A 9,589-nucleotide genomic window follows, 5' to 3' on the forward strand; every position below is an offset into this window, starting at 1 on the left:
CATGACCAATTTTTGCATCTAGTAGTGCAGTAGATGTTCGCTAGCGAGTGCCTGGTGGCATGGGACCTCAAAACTGAGCCACTCCTCCAGTGGATCAAGAGTCAGCTGAGGTACTTCAAGCATCTTATAAGGATGCTACCTGCTTGGATCTCAAGGTAACTGTTCCAACTGTGTTCCATTTACCTTGGAGATCGGAAGTCGGAGCTGGGAATGACATCACGCCTGAGTTAACCGCGTTCCAGTACAACAAGTTGCAAAGCCGTTTAGCAATACCAGGTTCATTGTTAAACATTGTTAGCAATACCAATTTATAACAATTTAACAATCCATGTGGTTTTTTGCGCATACAAACACCATAGCAGCACATCCACAGATAGCGGCTGGATAGTACTGTGTGTACGACCCATTTAATGAGACAGAAATAAGATATAAGTGCTAATAAACAGTATATAACTACATATTTCCCTTCTGTTAATGAAGGGTGCAGCCATCTTGAATTCTGAGGTCGGATTTGCAGAGGTTCCTCAGACTTTCTGAGTCGGAACTCCGACTTCAGGGGACTTTCCAGTTAAAATTTCTGACAAGGAACTTGGAAATTCCGACTTTCCAGTTCAAATGGAACAAGGTAATGTTATATAACTCATCTGGCTTCCCCCAGATCAAGCTAGAATCTGTGTCCTTGGTCTCACCTGCTCTGCATGCTGTCGCCACGACCCTCATTAGAAGTATGAGAATGATGATGAAGATTACAATGAAGGGTTTGTAAGGGTCAAAGATGCAGGGAGATATATGTCTCCAAAGACAAGGCCATGTTGTATCTCTGATATGCAAATTCTGTATAAACGCGTAAAAACTCCTTACCAATACTGAATATAAAGTAAAACATTAAACGGTCTGTTAATTGGGCAGTGAAATAGTCAGTAAAATGGTGTTGTTTTTTTGTCACTCATTTGACTGCTGAAGGCCATTGAATTCAGGTTTGGCTATCTTGGAAGGCATTATGTTCTGTCACTCTTATTTCATGCTTGCTGCTCTTGGTTCACAATATAATTTACCTCATCCATTATCCTGGATGAACAGGATAAAACAAATCTTGATTGACTGACGTTAAAAAACGTAGTTAGCTAGCTTAAAGTTTCCATGTACGACGCTGGCGGATACCTCACTGCGTGAATAGATTCCTTTAATTGTTAATGCATAAATGCACTTTTACTTCATTGTTCTTAAACAGTTCTTACGAGCCTACATTTCATCTTGAGGAGGGACCCTGAAATGATGTATCCATTACAGTTTGACAGGCGAAACTGTGGGCTCATGTGCATGAATTATTCACAGACATCCTGCTCCCATGTTTTGGAAAACTACAGCATGCTTGGAGCAATATATTTATGAAATTCCAGTGCGCCCTTGGTGTGTGACGTATTTTGGGGTTATTTTTGTGCGCCCGGGAACTCCACGCGATAAATGACAGATTACTGCATTATGCAGATAAATAATTAAGTAATAACAGTAAGCACTAATTGGTGGTTGGCTGATGCTTGCTTGACTGTTTTGGGTTGCTTGTATTAATATGCACCATTTTTATTGTTTCTGTGTCATATGACAATCCCACAAGTTGTGTATGTAATTACCTATGTCGCCTTTACATATTGTTATAATAGATTTTTTTGCAGGGAGGAGAAAGTTCTTTTATCCTTCGCATTGTCCAGTTGTGTCAGCTCTGTTATTATTCTGGTTTGCTGCACTGAAATTATTGCGTTTTTTTGAGAAAATATGCAAGAATGAGGATCCTTTCAGTTCCTCTGTTCTCATTTCGTCATATTGCGCAATGCAGCATTACAACAAAAGGAATGCCATCTTATGAGTGGCCATTTAGGCCAAAATGTGTTCCTGATAACGTACTTATTCTGTTTTTTTTTTCTGAAAAGCAAAGAGAATGGTGGCAGAAATATCATTCAGTGAAAATGTGGCTCTCGGACTACTTAGCATTTTCCAGGCAGGGAATTGTTTGTCCGATAATTAATGGGTAGAGAATAGTGGGCTTTGATTATTCTATTTTAAGAAATGCCAAACTTCCAAAGAATGGAGAGCAATGTAACTGTGGAAAAGTCACAGACCCTCCAGGCTGCCCTTCAGAGATGAGCTCATCACTTTACAATTCACAACTTCGATCTACGTTCAGTTGTTTGTCCTTGCCACATACACTACAAATATAGTATTACAGAAAACAGGAACAAAATACAGGTATGGTTACAATCTCATATGCTATAACAGAGAATACTGGCTCAGATTTCTCTACTGTCATAAAAGGTATAACTCAATGAAGAAAAATAATGTCTCAACAAAATATCCTTATCCCCCATTTAAAAAATTCAAGTACACAGGTCCATACCCTAACATCCCCTGCTATGAAAAGGACCTTCCATCATATTGCAATAACAAATTATCTCAAGTGTCCGTTAATGAGAATTTCGATTTTGCTGTGCTTCTTTTTGACCTTGCTAGCTTTGGTGATTGTCTTACTATTTATTCTTTATTTGTTTTTTTTTTACTCAAACTAAAATCCAGTATTGCATTAAATCAATCAGTTCCCTGATGGGTCAACCTGAATAAAAATGCATTATATTCTGGAATGTTTTTCATATGCATTAACCAACACAGATATATAGGCCTAGTGAGTTATTCAATATGTGGTACTTGGGTATATTTAATATCATAGCACTAAAGAGTCATAATTCCAACAAGCCTAACACCATTGATGATTACATTGAGTGCCATTAGAAATGATTTCTGTAACAGATATTACAGGGATTATTAAAATGTAACATATATATAATACATGTAATGTTTTGCTACAGTGGATCAACAGGAGATCAAAGTCCTAGATTAGATCGAAAGGGTGAAACGATTTTCTTTTTCAAATGAAGAGTGAAATCAAAACAATGACCTCCTGTTTTTCTGAAACAGAAGAGTTAATCGAAAATATTATTTCTATTCTCCAGGCCAAGGGGATATCAGTCATGGGGACATTAAAGCGGTTCAAGGAACAAAAGCAGTCCTTCCTACAACAAAGTCTCTAGTGCCATCTACTGGATATTTTAACATGAACTGTTTTGTTGGCTATTCAGGTTAATGTGCCGTTCCAACATTTTACATTTCATTTTAATTGGACATTATACACAGAACAGTGGGTTAATATTGAATCCAAGTGTTAAATCATGACATTTACATATTTTATTGACGGCCCCTCCCCCCAATCATCCTGTGACACCTTGGACCTGAATCACGAAGCAGGATTTCTTGCTTAGCTGGATAACTTGTCGGATTTAAGCCACCCCAGATTTAATGGACTTTATATCCGTTCACTTAAATTTAGCCCAGACTACCTTAAATCTGACAAGTTATCCGGCAAAGCAAGAAATCCTGCTTCGTGATACGGGCCCCTTGTCTGTCTCCCCCTCCCACATTGCCTGTTTCAAATCATGAACCATTGTTCCAAACCCTAAAAATCAAAACAAAAAAATCCTGCCTGAATGACTACAGACCTGTACCACTGACCTCTGTAGTTATGAAGTCTTTTAAGGAAATTATCCAATAATTTCTGAAAACCACAACCGAAGCTCTCCAGGGCCCTCTACATTGTGCTTACAGATCAAACAGTGGCCTGTACTATGGAGCGGGGTTACTGGCTTATCGGGTTAACTTGTGGATTTAAGGTACCACAGTTTAAATGGACTTCATATTCGTTCACTTACATTTTGCCCAGACTACCTTAAATCCGACAAGTTACCCCGATAAGCCAGTAACCCCGCTTCGTATTACAGGGCCCTGATCTATTGACAATGCCATCACCCTGACCCTACATCATACCCCTTCAACACTGTAGATTTCAGCTCTGCTTTAATATTACCAACCCTAACTTGTTAGAGAAACGCATGACTCTCAATGTCCAACCACCTCTCTGCTACTAGATCCAGGACTTGCTGACCAGCAGGAAACAAGTTATGAAGATGGGCAGCCATGTTTCAGATCCCATCTTAATGACAGCACTTCACAAACTAACTCTGTAAAGCTGTTTAAGATTTCAGATAAAACCACCTTGACTAAATTTCTTTGTCTTGTCAAAAATGGCAAGGAGTACAGCTACCAAAAGCAAGTAAGCCAACTGGTGTCAAAATGTGGCATCAACAACTTGGGAGATGAACACACAAAAAACTGCAGAAATTATCATTGACATCTGGAACCTCTGGACCTTCACATTTCTCAGCACCATCATCCAACAAGACCTCAAATGGGACACGAACACCACCTGCATAACTAAGATGGCCCAAATGTGCCTGAACTTCCTTCGTCAGCTGAAGAAATATAAGATTGATGGTTAAGTTATACAGAACCATAATAGAATCAATTATTACATCCTCCATCATTGTCGGGATTGGCTCTGCAACGTCGCACTCTAAGCAGAGACTGCAGCGAATTATCCAACGTGTGGAGAAAATCACTAGTTGTCAGCTCCCCCTGCTTGAAGACCTGTATTCATCAAGGATGAGGGACAGAACCAGGAAAATAATGTCAGATCCCTCTCACTTGGTCAGTTCCAGCATCTTCTTTCTCACCTTATTTATGTCAGCATATTTATTTATTTGCATAATTGACTACGTCCGTTTTATTTTTAATCTATTTGCATTTTTGATTATCTAAAGTAAAGATCATCTGATTATCTAAAATGAAGTAACATTTAAAACAAGAATATGAATTATTTTTTAAAATCCAAAGCGTACCATCGTTTTCGGGTATATTCCAAAAGTTTTCCGTATAATACATAACTTCAAACAATCAAGCCTACCTCCATCAATTATTGTTTTAAACGTGGAAAAACACTATCAGTTAACCGCTCGGCAGTAATCAAAACAACCGGATATCACAAATATCTTACACGCTAACGTATCTACTGGTACTGTCCATTTAAATTGACCATAACCAGCCAACCAGGCATGCTCTACACACGTGATCATGACGTGTTTTCTGTTCATTGGTTGACCTTTTAACTAAAATGGCGCCTTGGTGAGCGTCATGATAATCGTGTTTGCTTAGAAGTTGTAGAAACTGCTGGGCTTGGCTGGGTGTTGTAGGGGCAGCGGTTCTCCGTTTACGAATCGGTATTGATGAGAAGCAGTATGTTTAGCTCTTCTGTGAAAGATGCGGTACATTCGGGTGTTTGCAGGTAAGGAAATCTTAATTTCAATCTCAATGGATGAATGTGTTTCGTTTGAGGCCTAATATACCCATCGCAGATCTTAAATGAATCGTTTTTAACTGCTCTGTCTCTCTGCCTTCAAGATCCGTAGCTTACCATGTTTTCCCTTGTGGAAATCTTCCTTTTACAGGTGTTTCCGTCCAACGGACTTCGTTTATCGCAGAGAAAATACCTGACCCGTCTAATCAGCTTTCCGAACCTGACGTAATTCGTCATCGTTCTGAAATAGTAAGTGCCTTGTTTAGGTATCATCATGTCGGTCACGGGTAAGAGCTGCTGTTTCAGGCGAACTAGCCATGTGCTGGAGCTCTACCCTGTGTGACCTAGATTATATCAGAGGGGTCTCCCGGAGGCCGTTCTGGCAGTAGCAGGTGTGAGCATGTATACAGCTGTTTGATGCTCATGTATAATACTGCACACAGGTAACTTGCTTGCCTTTTTTGCTTTCAGGATGAAATGAAACTTTGTAGTACGTATCGTAATAGTATAATTTATTTAGATTGAGCCAATGACATTTTGTGTTAAAAGGGAACCTGTATAGAAGCTGTAGCCCTTGTTTTGTTGGAGAATATGACTTTGGCTGAGGACACTTATTCATGCCTATAATGATTAGCACTAATTGAAATGTGCTGGATTTGAGGAATACATAAATGGCTTAATTTGTATATTCAGCACTGGTATGATTAATAGGAATCTCTCCTTTCATTACATGATGGCACTGACCTGGTCTTGCAGAATCTCACTGATGGATGTGATGTGGATGCACCCATACTTGAAGCTATTGGATCAGCAGTGGGGTACAGTAATCATTCTCCAGACCTGTCAGCCAGGCTCATTCAAGTTCCTCAAGTATACCGTTCGTCTTCGATGAATGCTCTCATGTGTCAAGTTAGCGGCGAGTTGGAGCTCAAGGTCAAGACATTGGTACTGGTAGAAAGCTGCTTTAGGGACTCAATTGTCACCTTAAGATCTTGGATCTTGTTTCACTTCCGGCTAGACCTCCCAAGTCGGAGGTAGGGGAAATTCTGTGGTGGGATCGGATTTTTACTGGAGCCTCAGGACTGCAGACGCAACCTTCAACTTCAAGAAGGATCTCATCTCTTTACTGCCATCAGAACTCCTGACCTGCATCCTAATAATTCTGCTTTTGGTTGAGTTATTTTGGTTGTGCTTGTCTAGTTATCATAATTGACAGCTCATGTGTTGGAGATTTTTGTCACACGCACTGAACTACCGTGAAAGTGATAACCTAGCAGTGGAATTCTTTGTTCAGAATTTGAATGGCTTGAGGGGGGGGGGGGGGGGGGAAGCTTTTCCTCAGTCTCTTGGATTTGGCTTTCAGGCTGCGGTAGTGTTTTTCTGACCAGTGAGAAGAGGCCAGTATTGGGGTGGGTGGGGTCTTTTATTTTTTTTAGCACTTTGTCCCTGCATTGCTTCCTGTTTTGTGCCCTGCACATTTGGGAGCTTAATGTATTAGCAGTGAGAATGTGTTTCTTCTCCTTTTCTAGAACTTCACATGCAATTTGGACATGATTCTTTTGGCTGTCAGCCTCATTGCTGGTAAACATTGAATGTAAAGGCTTTCACTTCCTCTAAGGAAGTTGGATTAACACTGTATGTCAACACTCTTGTTTACTCAGAGTGCAGCCCTGGTCACATGTCTTTCCGGAAGTTACAGCTGCTTTTGTGCTGCATTTGGGAAGAGAAATGTGATACTCCCCACAAAGTGAGATGCATTAAATGTACAAGTGTGGTTTCAATGACTGACTTATTTATTTTTTAGTTTTAGAATAACTTAGTTGGGGGGGTGTTATAGAAGAACTATACAGTGATCCCCGCCTATCACGGAAGTTATGTTCCAGACCCATCAGTGATAGGTGAAAATCCGCAATATACACTCACCTAAAGGATTATTAGGAACACCATACTAATACGGTGTTTGACCCCCTTTCGCCTTCAGAACTGCCTTAATTCTACGTGGCATTGATTCAACAAGGTGCTGAAAGCATTCTTTAGAAATGTTGGCCCATATTGATAGGATAGCATGCAGTTGATGGAGATTTGTGGGATGCACATCCAGGGCACGAAGCTCCCGTTCCACCACATCCCAAAGATGCTCTATTTGGTTGAGATCTGGTGACTGTGGGGGCCATTTTAGTACAGTGAACTCATTGTCATGTTCAAGAAACCAATTTGAAATGATTCGAGCTTTGTGACATGGTGCATTATCCTGCTGGAAGTAGCCATCAGAGGATGGGTACATGGTGGTCATAAAGGGATGGACATGGTCAGAAACAATGCTTAGGTAGGCTGTGGCATTTAAACGATGCCCAATTGGCACTAAGGGGCCTAAATTGTGCCAAGAAAACATCCCCCACACCATTACACCACCACCACCAGCCTGCACAGTAGTAACAAGGCATGATGGATCCATGTTCTCATTCTGTTTACGCCAAATTCTGACTACCATTTGAATGTCTCAACAGAAATCGAGACTCATCAGACCAGGCAACATTTTTCCAGTCTTCAACTGTCCAATTTTGGTGAGCTCATGCAAATTGTAGCCTCTTTTTCCTATTTGTAGTGGAGATGAGTGGTACCCAGTGGGGTCTTCTGCTGTTGTAGCCCATCCGCTTCAAGGTTGTGCGTGTTGTGGCTTCACAAATGCTTTGCTGCATACCTCGGTTGTAACGAGTGGTTATTTCAGTCAAAGTTGCTCTTCTATCAGCTTGAATCAGTCGGCCCATTCTCCTCTGACCTCTAGCATCAACAAGGCATTTTCGCCCACAGGACTGCCTCATACTGGATGTTTTTCCCTTTGCACACCATTCTTTGTAAACCCTAGAAATGGTTGTGCGTGAAAATCCCAGTAACTGAGCAGATTGTGAAATACTCAGACCGGCCCGTCTGACACCAACAACCATGCCACGCTCAAAATTGCTTAAATCACCTTTCTTTCCCATTCTGACATTCAGTTTGGAGTTCAGGAGACTGTCTTGACCAGGACCACACCCTTAAATGCATTGAAGCAACTGCCATGTGATTGGTTGACTAGATAATTGCATTAATGAGAAATTGAACAGGCGTTCCTAATAATCCTTTAGGTGAGTGTAGAAAGACCATATAAATAAACACTTTTAAAAATATTTTAAGCCTTTAAGGGCTTAAAACTAAACGAAAAGTTTGCTCACGACAATTGGACCACAAGCAAAGGTACATGATACGCAGTGAACTGATGCATCGGGGAAAAATCTGCAATATAGCGGAGCATCACTGTACTGACTAACAGTTTCCCTTCCTAGACACACTGTACTAGGAGCCTGCAAGACCAACGCAACAGTTATTGTAACCATGCACCTTCATGCGTGTGTAACCATAAAGTCTTAAAAAGGAGTTTTTTAAAATATATATTAAATATTTGACAACTTCATAGTGTCTAGCTAATTAAATTTCTTTGTCTTAGGCTTCAATTGTCTGCTAATGCCTCAGTCTTTCAGGTGCAATTGTCATACCTGAAAATAACCACTAGATGGTGCTGTAATGGAATCGGATACCTGTGCTCTGGGTGGTGGCAGAATGTAGCTATGGGTATTCAAATGCTTCTGTAAATATCCCCATTTTCCCTCTGTTAGTCCACTCTGAAAATGGAAGATAATACACGTATTGGAAGAGGGGCATTTGTTTTGTTGCCTTGGAGTGTTTTGATGTCATTATGAATCCTATGTGAATGCAGCAGCTGTTTCCCAGTGCATGAATTTTTGTGTGGTCTAATTTTAATAAACATTTGCTTAAATATACATGTGATTTTAAATATCAACTGCTCTATCACTTTCCTTTTGTTTCTTTGTGTATTCTTGCCTATACTCCAAAGCTCTTTTTACCCAAAACGGATTGTATAATATAAAGTGTTTTTGATGAGCTGCCTTATGTAGCCTACCTTAACAACAGCGCACCTGTGTAAAAGCAAATCTCAGTGCTTACAAATGAGAAATAACGCTGCTTCTGATCATTAAACCATAAGCCAAAAGTGTCTTCTACCAGAAAGAAGAATATTAATGTTTGTGACCAATTTTTAGTGATGGGCAAATGCAGCTTCATGAACCATTTGCTGTATTTTTTTTTACCACTGCACTCGATGGAGGTCTTGGTTTACTTTGGGGGCATGCTTTGAGCCCTTTTATGAATGGAAAGCACCATGTAGTAGGATCCAAAAATACAGCAAATGGTTCACGAAGCTTCTTTTGCCCGTCGCTACAATTTTTTTCAATTTACAAGATTAGCTGCAGAAGCTAATTGCACATTTTAATGTGCTAATTGCACATTAGAGAAAAT

General features: G+C 40.2%; 1 long non-coding RNA gene across 1 annotated transcript; it reads left to right on the top strand.

The window, feature by feature from the left end:
* The first annotated feature begins 5,040 nt into the window (after positions 1–5,040).
* Positions 5,041–6,556, top strand: LOC111847827 (uncharacterized). The gene is made up of 3 exons (XR_002839169.2): positions 5,041–5,224; positions 5,388–5,485; positions 5,993–6,556. It is a non-coding gene; the product is annotated as an uncharacterized lncRNA (long non-coding RNA).
* Positions 6,557–9,589: the final 3,033 nt, after the last annotated feature.

This window comes from Paramormyrops kingsleyae, chromosome 5 (assembly GCF_048594095.1).
Source record: "Paramormyrops kingsleyae isolate MSU_618 chromosome 5, PKINGS_0.4, whole genome shotgun sequence".
NCBI classification, from domain to species: domain Eukaryota; kingdom Metazoa; phylum Chordata; class Actinopteri; order Osteoglossiformes; family Mormyridae; genus Paramormyrops; species Paramormyrops kingsleyae.